The 18123-nt window shown below is 35.6% G+C and overlaps 1 protein-coding gene and 2 pseudogenes across 1 annotated transcript in view; all 3 read left to right on the forward strand.

Moving 5' to 3' along the window:
* LOC145999714 (uncharacterized) overlaps window positions 1–18123 on the forward strand; it is a 90293-nt gene that overhangs the window by 39137 nt on the left and 33033 nt on the right. The gene's annotated exons all lie outside the window — the stretch shown is intronic.
* Window positions 777–1488, forward strand: LOC145999724 (cytochrome c oxidase subunit 2 pseudogene; annotated as a pseudogene).
* LOC145999713 (cytochrome c oxidase subunit 3 pseudogene) lies at window positions 2139–3252 on the forward strand (annotated as a pseudogene).

An 18123-nucleotide genomic window follows, 5' to 3' on the forward strand; every position in this document is an offset into this window, starting at 1 on the left:
AATAATTTATGCAATAATAGCAATTGGATTCCTAGGATTTATTGTATGGGCACATCATATATTTACTGTAGGAATAGACGTTGATACACGAGCATATTTTACTGCAGCTACAATAATCATTGCTGTACCAACAGGAATTAAGGTATTTAGATGAATTGCAACATTACATGGGACACAAATTAATTACTCCCCCTCAATATTATGAGCATTGGGATTTATTTTCTTATTTACGATAGGAGGATTAACAGGAGTAGTATTAGCAAATTCATCACTAGATATTGTACTACATGATACATACTATGTTGTAGCACATTTTCACTATGTATTGTCTATAGGAGCAGTATTTGCTATCATAGCAGGACTAGTACATTGATTCCCACTATTTACAGGAGTAATAATAAATCCAGATTGGTTAAAAATCCAATTCATCTCAATATTTATTGGAGTCAACCTAACATTCTTTCCACAACATTTTCTAGGATTAAGAGGAATACCGCGACGATATTCGGATTATCCAGATGCATATATAATATGAAATATTGTTTCAAGATTAGGATCAATCTTATCATTTACAGCAGTAATTATTATAATTTTTATTACCTGAGAAGGTATAACAAGCGCCCGACCAACATTATTTAATCTACAACAAGCATCATCAATCGAGTGATATCAAATGTCACCTCCTTCTGAACATACATATTCAGAACTTCCAATACTCCTTACTAACAACTAATATTTAAGGTGGCAGAGAAGTGCATTGAATTTAAGCTTCAAATATAAGGGATATCCCTTACTTAAAAGTGGCAACCTGAAATCAAATAGGACTACAAGATAGATCCTCCCCATTAATAGAACAAATAATATTTTTCCACGACCACACAATATTAATTTTAATTATAATTACAGTATTAGTAGGATACTTAATAGCATCATTATTTAATAACAAATTAACAAATCGAATACTTTTAGAAGGACAAACATTAGAAACAATATGAACAATTATGCCAGCAATTACCCTAATTTTTATTGCCCTACCCTCTTTACGCTTATTATATTTATTAGATGAAATTAATCAACCTTCATTAACACTTAAAACTATTGGGCATCAATGATATTGAAGTTATGAATACTCAGATTTTATAAAGGCAGAATTTGATTCATATATATCCCCAACAAATGAAATATCTTTAAACTCGTTTCGATTATTAGACGTAGATAATCGAACAGTACTACCAATTAATATAGATATTCGAGTATTAACTACATCTGCAGATGTATTACATTCATGGGCCATACCATCTATAGGAATTAAGATAGATGCCACTCCAGGGCGACTTAACCAAGCAGGGGTAAACATTAGTCGAATTGGTCTCTTTTTTGGACAGTGTTCAGAAATTTGTGGGTCTAATCATAGATTTATACCAATTATTGTTGAAACTACAACTCACAAATCTTTTATTAGTTGATTAATAAAAATTATACAAGAATCATTAGATGACTGAAAAGTAAGTAATGGTCTCTTAAACCACAAAATAGTAATATAACAACTACTTCTAATGAAAAGAGTTAGTTAATATATAATAACATAGGAATGTCAAACCTAAATTATCCTCGCAGATACTTTTTTATCCCACAAATATACCCATTAAACTGAATTATTTTATTCACAATATTTATATTAATTTATTTTTTATTTTTAATTGTCAACTATTATAATTATAATAAATTATTAAATAATAATAATTTTAAGATAGAAAATAAGCCAAAAATTAAATACTGAAAATGATAACAAGATTATTCTCATCATTTGACCCAACATCATCAGTTATAAATATATCACTAAATTGAATAAGAACATTCTTGGGATTATTAATAATTTCAGCCCCATTTTGGTTAATACAATCACGAACCTCTATATTATATAATATAATAATAGTAAAATTACATGAAGAATTTAAAACATTTTTAGGAATAATTAGCCACCAAGGAAGAACTCTAATATTTATTAGTATATTTTCAATAATTCTATTTAATAATTCAATAGGATTATTACCCTACGTATTTACTAGATCAAGCCACTTAGTCTTTACCCTAACCCTAGCCCTACCAATATGATTATCATTTATGTTATTCGGGTGAATTAATAATACAAAACACATATTAGCACACCTAGTGCCGGAAGGTGTACCAGCACTATTAATACCAATTATAGTAGGGATTGAAATGATTAGAAACCTAATTCGTCCAATAACTCTATCAGTACGATTAGCAGCCAATATAATGGTTGGTCATTTAATAATATCAATAATTGGAAATGCAGGAACAATATTAGAAGTTATTGGGATTTCAATACTAATTTTAGCACAAGTTATATTAATTATTATAGAAACAGCCGTAGCATTTATTCAATCTTACGTATTTGCCTTATTAATTGCTATTTATTCTAGAGAATCAAAATAACTAATGTCAGCAAATCAAAATCACCCATATCACTTAGTAGATCAAAGTCCATGACCAGCAACAGGAGCCATTAGAGCAATAATATTAACAACAGGGATAATTAGATGATTTCATCAACAAAATATAATACTATTATTAATAGGGGTAACAACAATACTCCTTACAATAATTCAATGATGACGAGATATTTCACGAGAAGGAACATATCAAGGATTACATACAAATCAAGTTATAATAGGACTACGATGAGGCATAATTTTATTTATTATTTCAGAAGTACTATTTTTCGTATCATTTTTTTGAGCATTTTTCCATAGAAGTTTGTCTCCAACAATTGAACTAGGAATAACATGACCCCCAAAGGGGATTACTCCATTTAACCCAATACAAGTACCTTTATTAAATACAGCAATTCTGTTAGCCTCAGGGGTAACAGTAACGTGAGCTCATCATAGACTATTAGAAAAAAATCATTCACATACAATGCAAGCACTTATATTAACACTAATATTAGGAGTATATTTTACTATTCTTCAAGCATATGAATACTATGAGTCCCCGTTTACTATTGCTGATGCAGTATATGGATCTACATTCTTTATAGCAACAGGATTTCACGGACTACATGTTATTATTGGATCAACATTCCTAGGAGTATGTTTAGCTCGACACATCTCATGTCACTTTTCACCAACACATCACTTCGGGTTTGAGGCAGCAGCATGATATTGACACTTCGTAGATGTAGTATGATTATTCCTTTATATTTCAATTTATTGATGAGGTAGATAATTTACTTAGTAAATTGGCTGTATAACTTATCTTGAGGAGGGATCTGTGATATTTTCTACTCTAAGTTGGCTTTAAAACTTATATTGAGGACGGAGAGACTCATCATCAAATTTAGTATGGTCAGTCACATATTCATATGGGTACACCACTTTTTGTCTAATATGTTCTATGCCCAAGCCGGAAAAACTATTGGTTGTGATTTGGAACTGGTCATTAGATAGTTTGTTAGCAAGGGCATCCAGGCCAGCAGAGAGAAATCGCATGGAGTCCAGGAATATCATCCTTATAATGCCACCACCAGGAATCTTTACTGTTTTGCTGATACTGATATATCTCTCCTGATTCTCTGCTAGGACTTCTATGTTCTCCATATCATAACTGAGATGTCTAACCAAATGGTGAAAATCATATTCGCTGCCATTATGAAAAAAAAAATATGGGGACAAATTATTCTCTCTGTATTTTGAGATTACAGCTATTACACAAAACTCCCAAATTTATTCCTGTGAAATGACAATGATAATAAACTTTTTTATTATCATCTGTAAAATATGAATTGCACTGTGTGCAAATCTTAGTAGCATCATGTAATTGCTTTTCAGCAGCAGATAATGGTGCTCTTAGTTTTGACACAGATAATACCATACCAATTTCCCTCACTTCCTTTTTTATTTTTTGGAAAAAATGTTTGACAGCATCAGGTTCTCGGTATACTTATTAAGTTTTGATGAATTGCACCACACAACTACATAACCATAACTACAAACCTCATGGAGCTGATAAGGTGTAGTCGAAGAGATTTCAGATCAGGGTCTGAATAGTTGAATGGTTTGAGAAATGCCTCAAAATCTGCTATTATTATAGCTGGATGCTCCAACAGGGCCTTGTGTTGTTTAAATTTCTGAACCTCTCCTGGTTTGGGCATAATCATATGTACAGGTTTGTTCTCACCACAATATTTTTTTGCTCTTCACGTTTCTTGATAGCGTCACAGTTCTGATTATCAAATGTGGACAAACACCTATGACAAATTTTGATTTCCCCTTTATGCTTGCTTGCTTGGCTTCTAACTAGACGGGAGAGATTGCAAATAAGGCAATAATGGGAATTTTTGTCATCTAAAATAAGTAACAAATTGATGACAGTAGCATTATCATTATTGACAGTGCTTATTTTGTGGGGATATACAAAATTATTTTCTGTATAGGCATGCACATTAATTGCCAAGGGATCTCGTACACAATTTTGCTATATCGGATGTGGCAACAGGATACTCGATACCCGACATAGCATTCTCAAACTCTGCCTCCTACTGCATATAATGATGAATCTGCTCTGGATTGTTTTTCCTATCCACTGGGTGAAGTTTTGCCAAGACACACCACAGAAAATACTTGTTATCATTATTTTGTATATTGAGCACTGCTTTCTTATTCTGAATATTCACTGGAAGGTGGGCATAGGTAGAAGCAGAGAAGGGGAGAATTGACTTATTTTCAGTTCGAGTTTATGTGAACTACCACACAATTTCCAACCAGATCCTTTGGCCACAAATTCCTCGTGTTTTGTGAGCAGTGTGTCCATATCTGAGCATAGATTTGTTCCAAATTATCTATATCACACAAATATAGAGTCTGGGTTTTGGAACAATGGCAAAATATTTGATGTGTTTCATCTGGTTTCTCATATTCAGAGGATAGGATAGTATAGAACTTAATAGATTTATTTTTTAAGTTTATTTTTCAGGTGGTCTATTATTAAGTATTTTATGTTTTTTTAAGAAATTGTTGATATCACAGGTGGCTCCGATTCAAAGGATTCATCATTGAGTCGCCCACCGAAAGCTGTTACACCAGGTATGGTCGAAGATCTAATTTATTTCGGTTGAGGGCCATCGGTTTGTGCTATATCTGCTTGTCTTTTTGTAGGATTGGTCTGACTGGTTGATGGTTGATATTCATAACTCTTCTTATGTCTGTTCAGATTGGGAATGCTAATTGAATTTCCACAATAGGGACAGGGTTGGGTTGGTAATAGAGAATTTTTCGGTTGACCGGTGCATATTGCCCGGTGTTTTGACATATTTGTTTGGATATGAATTTACCACAGTTGGGGCATTCAGTTTTAGCTATTGTTTTTTATTTGGTATTTATATAAATTTTATGAAAAATAGTAAATTATTTTGAGTATTGGTATTTGTATATAGATTTTGCTGGAGACACAAAGTCTATGCCTAAGTATATATAAAAAAATATTTTGGGTACTAGTAGTTTCTTTATATTACTAGAGAGACAGATCTATCTATACCTTGGTATATTTAGTAACTATACATATGTATCACAATTGCTCTCATGGAAATTTGCTTACATATATATATGTTTTGTTTGGGCATTGCCATCAGTTGTTAAAAAGCAGTTGTCATTGAGAGTGGTTGTAAGCAAATTTCCATGAGAGCAATTGTGATACATATGTATAGTTACTAAATATACCAAGGTATAGATAGACCTGTCTCTCTAGTAATATAAAGAAACTACTAGTACCCAAAATATTTTTTTTATATATACTTAGGCATAGACTTTGTGTCTCCAGCAAAATCTATATATAAATACCAATACTCAAAATAATTTATTATTTTTCAAGTGTTCCAAGTGTTCTCCTATAATACGAACAATCTCATAATAGCTGTTTTTGATTTTCACATCAACATACAGTTGTTTAAATTGTTCTCTTAAATCATGAAGCTGTGTGGTGAAACTTGACAAGGCTGATTCTTGATTTGTGTCTATGGTCCCAATTTGAAGCTTAATATTTGAAATAATTTGCTGTAAACTCTCCACAAGCCTCAATTTGGAACTCTGGCTAGAAAGATCATGTATTTGGTTTCTGATTTCCATAAACAGTGAGTGAAGTTCACTGACGATCTGGTTGGTGGGCAAAGTGGTAATAGTTTCTTGAATTTGTGCTATTTCCACCTGGATGTTTTTGATATCCTCAGATTTGAGTATTCGATTTACTGCTCTGAGTTCCTGCGATGTAGGTAAGGTAGCTACAGTATTCTGGAGTGTTGTGAGGGCTTTTTTTTACAGCATCTAATTCATTGGCATCAGCTACAGTACTCAGGGCATCTTGGAGTTATGTCATTTTGTGTAGGTGTTGATTGCTGTAGTGTTTCTAATTTGTTTTGTATGTCATCTATCAAATGATGAGAATGAGATAATTCAGATTCAGTGTTCAGATTTTCGAGCTTAGTAATTTGCTGTTGGACTATACTCAGAGTTTCAGTAATGCCAGGTAATTTTGATTCCAGTATTTCCTGGACACTCATTAGTTCATCTTTCATTGTTGCCAAAGTATCCTAAATGTGGGCTATGGTACTTTGAATTTTCCCAAAATCCTCGTAAGTGTCAAGCTGGAGTTTGATGTTAGTAACATTATGAGCAATGGCATTAAGTTCCAACAAACTCTATAATAATATCATTCTTTTTCTCATCTTTTAGCTTGCCCGGTACCTTTTTGTTGTGGGAGGGAATACCAAAATTAGGATTATATGAAGATGTATCAAAATAGTCAAGCAACTCAGGGTGTTCTATATCTTTATACAGATAAGGTGTTTTGATGTAATATACAAGACTATCCGTATCCATATACAGGAGAGAAATGTTATCATTATAATAGGGCTTCATTGTATTATAGTGAAGCTCCAGCATGTGTAGCTTGGACATATCCAGGACTGCAGCTCCCATATAGATTGGTTTGTCAAATTTGATCCATGGCTTCTCCATTTGGAAAAGTGACAAATCTTCATGATATATTGTACGCAATTTGAATTTTGGATTTGCCACCAATTCATTACACTTTTTTGGATTAGAGACCAGCCTCACATCTACGTGCTTCCTAATATTCTCCATGATCTTACCATAGACTACGTTATTCATTTATAGAAATCTCTATCCAAATCTGACTTGGCAGCTGTTCTGTGTCTTGTGTCGGTTTCAATATAAGGCTTCAACCACTCCGAATGCCTAAATCTGAGGACTTCGAATTTGTACTATATTGACCCCCTTGTCAATCAAAAATCTAAGATTCTTATAGTTGATAACATATCTCTCTTTAGACTGGAGAGTCATTAGAAGCTTTTTCTGTTTTGATTCGGGTGGGCACTTAAACTCGGGAGCCGGTGGCAAATCGGAAAACAGATTGCGTAAATTATAATGGTAAACAAGATCCACCTCGGAAAAGAAACCATACTCTGTGTCATCAAAATTTTGGATATCTATTGATATGGAGTCCATCCAATCGAAATCACCATAGGGGAGTTTCTGCATCATCGAATAACCATACAAATTATTTACATCTATATAGAATATCTGGGTTATGTTCTGTCATATGTGTATTTTTGCCCCTCGCATATCTTTGTGTGCATTGCACCATGCCTCTCTATGAAGAGAAGCATGTCCACATCAGTAATTAGCTCCAGTTCGATTTTTGTTTTGAGCAACATAGCTGACCATGCTAACCCAGGGAGGGTATACAAATGTGCTGGATCCATTTTATAGATATTCATAGACAATTTTCTAAAAGACTGGAATTCGTCGGCAAGGATTGTCATATCCAATTTTAGATAAGCATCATGGTAGTCACCCAGTGTCCTACACCCTAATTTCTCCCACATCAGTTGTGCATTGTGGTAATCTTGATCTGTGATATTTTGTTCTCTAAGTTGGCTGTATAACTTATCTTGAGGAGGGATCTGTGATATTTTCTACTCTAAGTTGGCTTTAAAACTTATATTGAGGAGGGAGAGACTCATCATCAAATTTAGTATGGTCAGTCACATATTCATATGGGTACACCACTTTTTGTCTAATATGTTCTATGCCCAAGCCGGAAAAACTATTGGTTGTGATTTGAAACTGGTCATTAGATAGTTTGTTAGCAAGGGCATCCAGGCCAGCAGAGAGAAATCGCATGGAGTCCAGGAATATCATCCTTATAATGCCACCACCAGGAATCTTTACTGTTTTGCTGATACTGATATATCTCTCCTGATTCTCTGCTAGGACTTCTATGTTCTCCATATAATAACTGAGATGTCTAACCAAATGGTGAAAATCATATTCGCTGCCATTATGAAAAAAAAAATATGGGGACAAATTATTCTCTCTGTATTTTGAGATTACAGCTATTACACAAAACTCCCAAATTTATTCCTGTGAAATGACAATGATAATAAACTTTTTTATTATCATCTGTAAAATATGAATTGCACTGTGTGCAAATCTTAGTAGCATCATGTAATTGCTTTTCAGCAGCAGATAATGGTGCTCTTAGTTTTGACACAGATAATACCATACCAATTTCCCTCACTTCCTTTTTTATTTTTTGGAAAAAAATGTTCGACAGCATCAGGTTCTCGGTATACTTATTAAGTTTTGATGAAATGCACCACACAACTACATAACCATAACTACAAACCTCATGGAGCTGATAAGGTGTAGTCGAAGAGATTTCAGATCAGGGTCTGAATAGTTGAATGGTTTGAGAAATGCCTCAAAATCTGCTATTATTATAGCTGGATGCTCCAACAGGGCCTTGTGTTGTTTAAATTTCTGAACCTCTCCTGGTTTGGGCATAATCATATGCACAGGTTTGTTCTCACCACAATATTTTTTGCTCTTCACGTTTCTGGATAGCGTCACAGTTCTGATTATCAAATGTGGACAAACACCTATGACAAATTTTGATTTCCCCTTTATGCTTGCTTGCTTGGCTTCTAACTAGACGGGAGAGATTGCAAATAAGGCAATAATGGGAATTTTTGTCATCTAAAATAAGTAACAAATTGATGACAGTAGCATTATCATTATTGACAGTGCTTATTTTGTGGGGATATACAAAATTATTTTCTGTATAGGCATACACATTAATTGCCAAGGGATCTCGTACACAATTTTGCTATATCGGATGTGGCAACAGGATACTCGATACCCGACATAGCATTCTCAAACTCTGCCTCCTACTGCATATAATGATGAATCTGCTCTGGATTGTTTTTCCTATCCACTGGGTGAAGTTTTGCCAAGACACACCACAGAAAATACTTGTTATCATTATTTTGTATATTGAGCACTGCTTTCTTATTCTGAATATTCACTGGAAGGTGGGCATAGGTAGAAGCAGAGAAGGGGAGAATTGACTTATTTTCAGTTCGAGTTTATGTGAACTACCACACAATTTCTAACCAGATCCTTTGGCCACAAATTCCTCGTGTTTTGTGAGCAGTGTGTCCATATCTGAGCATAGATTTGTTCCAAATTATCTATATCACACAAATATAGAGTCTGGGTTTTGGAACAATGGCAAAATATTTGATGTGTTTCATCTGGTTTCTCATATTCAGAGGATAGGATAGTATAGAACTTAATAGATTTATTTTTTAAGTTTATTTTTCAGGTGGTCTATTATTAAGTATTTTATGTTTTTTAAGAAATTGTTGATATCACAGGTGGCTCCGATTCAAAGGATTAATCATTGAGTCGCCCACCAAAAGCTGTTACACCAGGTATGGTCGAAGATCTAATTTATTTCGGTTGAGGGCCATCGGTTTGTGCTATATCTGCTTGTCTTTTTGTAGGATTGGTCTGACTGGTTGATGGTTGATATTCATAACTCTTCTTATGTCTGTTCAGATTGGGAATGCTAATTGAATTTCCACAATAGGGACAGGGTTGGGTTGGTAATAGAGAATTTTTCGGTTGACCGGTGCATATTGCCCGGTGTTTTGACATATTTGTTTTGGATATGAATTTACCACAGTTGGGGCATTCAGTTTTAGCTATTGTTTTTTATTTGGTATTTATATAAATTATATGAAAAATAGTAAATTATTTTGAGTATTGGTATTTGTATATAGATTTTGCTGGAGACACAAAGTCTATGCCTAAGTATATAAAAAAAATATTTTGGGTACTAGTAGTTTCTTTATATTACTAGAGAGACAGATCTATCTATACCTTGGTATATTTAGTAACTATACATATGTATCACAATTGCTCTCATGGAAATTTGCTTACAACCACTCTCAATGACAACTGCTTTTTAACAACTGATGGCAATGCCCAAACAAAACATATATATATATATATATATATATATATATATATATATATATATATATATATATATATATACTCTCAACCCTGACGGGATATTCCCAAGCTCCCAAAATTCACACCAGAGTCACTGATGGGACATTCCCAATGGGTCGATGCCTCGAGGTCAACACACGCGTGCCCAGTATTAATGGAATGGATCGATGATATTCTCGCAGTGCGATCAAACGTGGTTTGCTAGTATGAACTGTCACAGTAAAACAGGTTGAGGACACTGGTGGCATGTGAGTCAACCAATTAACAGGGGTCAGGGAATTCCAGGCCAGCTTAATATATCGAAATTCTCACCAGAGTCACTGACGAGAGATTCCCGATCCATCTTAATTTCTCAGAATTCCCACCAGAGTCACTGACGAGACATTCCCAATCCAGCTAAATTTCTCAGAATTTTCGAGCCAGCTTAATTTCTCACAATTCTCACCAGAGTCACTGATGGGAAATTCCCGAGGCAGCCAAATTTCTCAGAATTCCAAAGCTAGCATAATTCTCGGAATTCTCATCAGAGTCACTGACGTGAAATTCCCGATCCAGCTTAGTTCTCGGGACATTCACTTACAAGTATAAAATCCTATTCTAAGAATCTGAGAGAGGGGGTAGGGGGGTTATACTAATATTATATACACACTCAAACAATTAACAGGGGGTCACAGCATTCCAGGCCAGCTTGGCACTTGGGTAAATCATCTTAGCATATATTTCGTACAATGATCCGTCAATTTGTTACACTTATAGATTAGCTAAAATCCACCAGAAGATATAAAATATAGCATAATTTTAGTCCATTTAAGCCAAAATAGGCCCTAATATTAGTCAACGCTCGTACCATGAGTCCGCAGAATTCTCTATACTCCCCTACTAACGTGGTATTAGCATTTCACTGATGACTGGTAGCTGCGAATGAAGATGAACCCATTCAACTTGCAGGTTCTCTGGAAGTGGATCATCGCAGTTTATGTTGTAAAGCCACAACTGTTGTAAAAAATACTTATACTTTATTGTTTATTTATTTATTTAGCACAAGATCCTTAACAGAACCAATAGTTCCAATTAGAAAGGATCATATTAAAAACATTTATAATAAAGATTAAATACCTTTTAAAAATTATAAAAATACAAAACTACAGAATTACAATATTACAAAATACAAAGAAAAAGTAGGTATGTTACACAAATTAACAGAACAAAATACAAAAACACTATAGTACGAGTACAATCACAACAGAGTACTGCTATATACTTTCAGATACAAACATATTATGCATCGCACAATAGTCGATGAACACTAAGATTAATTACACAATTTGTACAAATATCAAATCCATATGAGAGTAAATAAGGCATGACTTAAGTACATAGTAGTGATAAAAATAACATAATACAAACACAGCTTCAATCAAATTTACTGTGAATTTAATTGATTAGGCAATGGCAATGTATGTCTTTTTATTATTGAGCTATATGTTATAAAAGGAATCATGAAGTCTGCTTTAATTCTCTTTTGAACAATGTTCTTATAATTTGTGCATAGTCTGATAACAATTGAAGATTTAAGTATATTGTTTCTTGATTTTTCAATAAAAAAAAGGAAGCAAACATCTAAAATTTATTGGCTTAACATTAAGTTTAAAATATTGCAACACTTCAGGCGAATCTATTAACGGGATGGACTAGGGCCGCCATCTTGAAAATTCGTCCCATTTATTTACATGGTAAATTGTTACCATAATTGCGTTTCTCTGAAATGGAACTTCGACCATCTGGTTGTAGGGCTTTCTTCTACGTAACCGTCCCCTGTGTTCTAAAACTTCGAAGCATAAATGTTATAATTATATTGAGAGCAAAATAATAAAAACTGACAAAATGCAGCTGACATGCCTTTCCACTTAATTTTCTTATTTCACAAGAAGCATATTATAAATCCAACATAATAGTTCACTAGAGGAAACATTTATGCTGCGATTGATGTATACTTGTCACTGGGAACTTCGCGTATTATTATGCAATTACTATAATATCCGAAGTCTGCAGCATATTTTTATCGCAGCATATTGTGCTGCCACCTACCATTACTCCTGGAACTTCCAGGAGGCGGAGGGATATTTGAGTTGGGCAGCTTCTGCTAGCTAAACATGCGTCGAGTGCTGTCAACCAACACAATCGCCAAAAAATAGAGAATATTGTCTCTATCAGGTCAGGAAAAAGAAAGACGAGGCGAGCAATTAACTTGAAAATTTGGTGAGAATTACAAAAACATAGATAAATGTAAATATGTATTTATATTACTTCCTGTAACATAGATAATTTAAAACTGCGCAGTCGTCATGCGAACAGTTTTGTCCGCAAATTCATGGGTCGACGAAAACCTTGCTGATCTGAAGCCTAGAAATTGCCTGAGGGAGGGATACCGCTATGGTTCTTCCGTCCCTCGGTAGGAGTGAGCTCCAAATGTTTGTCACTTCACTTGCGAGTGGTCAAGGTCAACTTTTCGGAATGACACAACGGTGTGTTTATTTACGATACAACAGATCCCAGTGATTAGGTGATACAACCAGAAACTTTTCCTCTTTTTTGAAACTGTTACGTCTTTCCATTGGGAATGGGTTTCTACAAAATGTGTGAATCCTTATTGTTTTGATTGCACGATAAGCTGCATATTCTATTCGTGTAAAAGTATTTTCTTTCACCTAGATGTTTCCCTTGAATAATTTCACAAATGATAGTTTACGTATTCTCACGAAATGCGTACTGCTTATGTACGGTACCCTACAAAAATAATTGTAGACAAAGGAGATACGAAACAGACTGACTACAAGCATAGGTGGATGCATAAAAATTTTCATGGGAGGGTCACAAAATATGCCGTAAAGATACGACAGGATGTAATATTGATAAGATTATGCGCAGACACAAGATTCCAAAACAAATGTAAGGATGAAACAACTGTTTTTCTTTTACATCCACTTTTACATCTCACCAAATCCGAACCCGGGACCTGTTGATTATACCGGAAAGGAAAGGCGCCAGCGTTAGAAGAATTTGATAAAGTAGAAGTTGTTCCACAATTACTTGTATTGACAGTGATTAAAAAAGAAATACTTTTGAGAATTTTCCTATTCAGACGAAAACTTTATTTTTTCTTTTTTAACGTCGCTTTTACGCCACTTTTGACTAATCGCGACAACGAGGATGAATGATAACACTGGTCGACAGTGAATTTTTTTTTCGAGCTGCTGAAGACGAATCTGAACTTGTTTTTTGTCCTGCACCCTCAGATTTAGAATTAATGTCAGTTATAGTATCAACCTTTAGACCCCGGCCAAAATTTGAAGGAAATTGCAGAGCTTCATGTTGGCAGGCCCGTCTACTTGGCTGCACTTTTTAACACTCGGTGCAGTGCAGGTGTATCCATTGTCAGGGTGGTGCAAGAGTGACCAGTGGCGTGCCCAAGGGGGTGGGGTTGGTGTGTTTTATAACCCCCGCCTCCTTTGGCCCGGTATTCCTAAAAACAACATCAAAGGTAGGAAAAATGGCGAAATGAGGGCTGACTACCAGAAAGAGTGTACATAACCCCTCCCTTTCGAAAACACTGGGCACTCCACTGAGAGTGACGCAAGGAAATGACATTCAACCAACTAGATGGATTGCGGTGTTCAAGTTCAAAAGATTCAACAAATGCCTGTCTGCTGCTTTAAAGGGTCATTTCATTAGTTGGCACGCACCACGTCACCAAACACCACACTTGTACTGGTCCGGAAGGTAGTGCAGACAGCAAATACACTACTTGACTCCAAATCAATGAACTAGACGCTTCGGTGCAAAGAGAGTCAAAGCGAGTCAAAAAGTGCAGCCAACTAGACGGGGCTATCATCCCAGAATCACAAATGATACCTCGTTGGAAAGCTTATGGTACTCAGATTCCAACAAAGTATATTTAGGTTCCATCACACCCAATTTGCAGAAGAAGAAGAAGAAAATAAGAAAATTTGGGGAAAAGTTAATTTTTGGAGAACTTGAGGTAAGTTTTGCAACACTTACAATTGCACTACGCAAACATTAACTCAGTAAGACACACCCTATACGTTAAGTTGGCTAACTGAAGTTGTCCTGTAGGACAGTGAAGAAACATATGTAAAGTATACATATTGCAATATACAACGTGAGTCAAAAGTCTGTGACCACCCCTTATAAAATGGAAGGGAGTGTAGATTGCAACAATTCAACACTTTTTCCAGTTCTTAACCCATTACTGCCCAAATTATTTATTTTTCGAAATTTCTTGTATCCTTTGAAACCCTTTTGTAGTTTGTCTAAAATAATGCCAAAATAATGATTTTTATTTTTTTCGACCAATAGTCTTTTAGTTTTAGCATGTCGACAAATGTCGACAGTGAGCACGGATGGCACCATCAATACTGAATAACAAAACCTTATTAAACATGATTATTTTACTAAATATATGTGCAGTTGTTACAATGAAATTCCATATATTTTATATTTTTATTGTTTGACATTCAGATTATATTGATACATGAACATATTTACAAGAAATTACAATGCTCATTCATATTTTTACATTTGCAGCGGTACATAATAAAATTCTATCAATTATTTCTGAATTGAGTTGCTACTTTCGAACCTAACTAAATAAAAACATAATTAAATTTTGGAAATAGAAAACAATGCATACTTTGTGTAAGTGTTGCTGATCTATTTCTGTGTGTGAAATGTCTCTGAACACTGTATATGGCATCCGACATTGCACTTCTTACATTTCTTCCTTGTATACTTTCCACAATGTCCACAACGTACTTGATTGGAAACAGTTTCCAAATGATGTGATGTGCCATCAAATCGCACTTCAGGCAATACTCTGGATGAGACTTTAACGCTTGGCCTTCCTGCTAGTGGACGGTTTTTCACGTACGACTGCATATAATTCCGTTCTACATACCTCGTAAATGAGAGCAGATCAAGCCCATCTTCTTTTCCTTTAGCAGTGAGGCGGTAAAGTTGCCATGCGTTGTTCATGGAAACGTTAAGCAGATAACTTATCATTGGCCAATACCACTTCTTGTTCCTGATACTAATCCTGTAGCATGCAATGTTTTGGTCCATGCGGTCAACACCACCCATGTAAGTATTGTATAGAGCAACACACGAAGGTTGAGGAACTGAAATGTATTTTTTGTCCGCATTGCTCCATCGCCTTGCATGTCCCAGAGGTGACACACCCGAGACAGTTGATGCTACTGTAACGATGTTGTTATCATGGTAGCGTACAAGAGTAATGCCAGTACTTTTGTCTGTTAGTTGATGGTAACTTCCCCGCTCTTGTTTCCTGCACGAACTAACATCCGGAAGTGGAGCATTTTCTACACAATTTGGGCGAACCGTACCAGTTCCATCATGACCGTTTACTTGTAAATGTTCCAGCAGACGAATGGAAGTAAAATAATTGTCAAAAAACAAAGAGAGCCGTGAACGAGCCGAAAGTTCGGATATCAAATCCATGACTACAGAGCCACCTACTCCCAATTCTGGTATTGTATTTCCCGTCTAAGCACCTTGATACGGCTCTCCTTGAATAAGATATCCAAGACGCGTTGACAATGCCCATACTTTGAAACCAAAGCGAATGGGTTTCCCGTGGATGTGCTGTTTGGCGCCATGTCTCCCATAATATGGCACCATTGACTCGTCAATTGAGAGATATGCATCACCTGGATAAAATTGAAGCCAACGCTCATTTATCATAGACCAAACTGGCCTTATCTTCCCAAAACGATCAACAGCGTCTAGTTTTGAATTGTCACAAAAATGTATGTATCGCAGTATTTCTTCAAACCTATTCCTTGATATTGCTTTCGAAACACCTGCGTGATGTACATCTTCAGATAATTCCCAATACATTCTGGTTCTAGCCATTACATTGTATCCAGAAAGGAATAATATTGCAAAGAAAAATTTGAGTTCATCCTTGCACAATGTAAATGCAGGTTTTCCCTTCTGTACAGCATACTCAATTGTGGATTGAACTATAAATTCAATAACTTCATCGTCCAAAAACATTTCGAACAATTGTACCGGTGTGAAATCATTTTGAAGAAAGTCGGGCCGTGTGAACTCGATCGAAGGTTTGTCTCTGATGTCACTCTTTTCCCACTTACGAACTTTAGACTTTATTCTCTGATGTGAAGGCATAAGGTAGTTGAACAAAACTACCGGGATCTTTGTTTGTTGATGCTTCAGATTTTCGTCGCTTCTGCGGAGGACTTCCAAAATCAAACTGAGGCACATCGGACACTGAAACAGCTGAAACATTATCGCACGCATCATCATCATCTGTTTCACCCTGTCTCAAATGCACTATTCCCTTATCGGTGATTTTGGAGCAAACCAGCACTGCACCTGTCCGAAGTTGATTACCAGAAAGTTTGTTCATATCTCTAACGGGTTCATCTTCATCACTATCACCATCGCTTAGAAGAACATTCTCAGGAGGCTCGGTGTATACAATTGCATCTAAGAGGTCGTCTGTCTCTTCTAATATACAAGCGATCTGCTCTACAGTCAACCTGGAAAAATTATACAACTGATATCGTAACAGGGCCGGTGATGAAAACAGTGGACCCGTCCGTGCTCACTGTCGACAAACGTCGACACTAAATTATAACGACGTACGTAGAAGATGATAACAACCATTCAACGAAAGTGAACATAGCGTAAATATAACCAACATGTGCTATTTATGCACACATAAAAATAACCTAATTAAGATTTAGGATAAACGAAAAACATACCTATTGTTAGCAGCCATAGCGCTCGATGCAAACACAATGCAAACACGTGTGAACAACAATGACTCCCCAAGCTCTGTGGAGGGAAACTGAAGGTCACTCTGCTGCAGTCGCTGAAGTAGTTGCCAACTCATCCACGAAAGTTAATGTTGTAAACAAATATCACAAAACCCATGAGAAAAAAATTATACTAAATTATTAAATTTTATGTCGACAGTGGGCAGTAATGGGTTAAAACTGGTTAAAACTGAGGTTAATTGCGAAGATTACAGGACATAAATTAATGAGATATCACCTATTCCCAGGTCGGCGCTGGAATCTTGAACGAAACACACACACACACACACACACACACACACACATATATATATACTAAAACAAAATTACTTTTTGTTATAGTCGTGTTGGTATTCTAAGCAGGAAAAGTGATAGCATACAGAATACACCACTTAGAAAACTGTGAAAATTGTCATACTCTTAGAAATGAGCTCTCTTATTATTCGATATTTCATTAACTTCAGTTGGGGGTTAGGGGGTGAGGTATCTGACTAGAGGACACCTGCCCTCCCCTCCAGCGTCGTCACTGAACCCCTGTCGCCGTAGCGCGCTGTGCTAACCACTCCGTCACGGAGGTTGACTCTCAGGCGAAACTATCAGAAACATTGGAAAGATCAGAGTTCCTATTCGCGATCCGTCTTGTAAACAAAAAGTAGGAAAGTAGCTACTCATTACATAAATGACAGAATGAGTGAAACAGTAACGTCAGATATATTCCACTTTCTGAGGTTGTATTATTTAATATTATTAGTACTATTTTACTGTTCTTGGTTCTTGAAATACTTCAATTTGTTCTGTTGTTCGCAAAAAGAACAGTATTTCCTGGTGAGACATTTTGCTTTTGC

The sequence above is a fragment of the Lepisma saccharinum genome, chromosome 15 (assembly GCF_977018435.1).
Source record: "Lepisma saccharinum chromosome 15, izLepSacc3.1, whole genome shotgun sequence".
NCBI lineage: Eukaryota > Metazoa > Arthropoda > Insecta > Zygentoma > Lepismatidae > Lepisma > Lepisma saccharinum.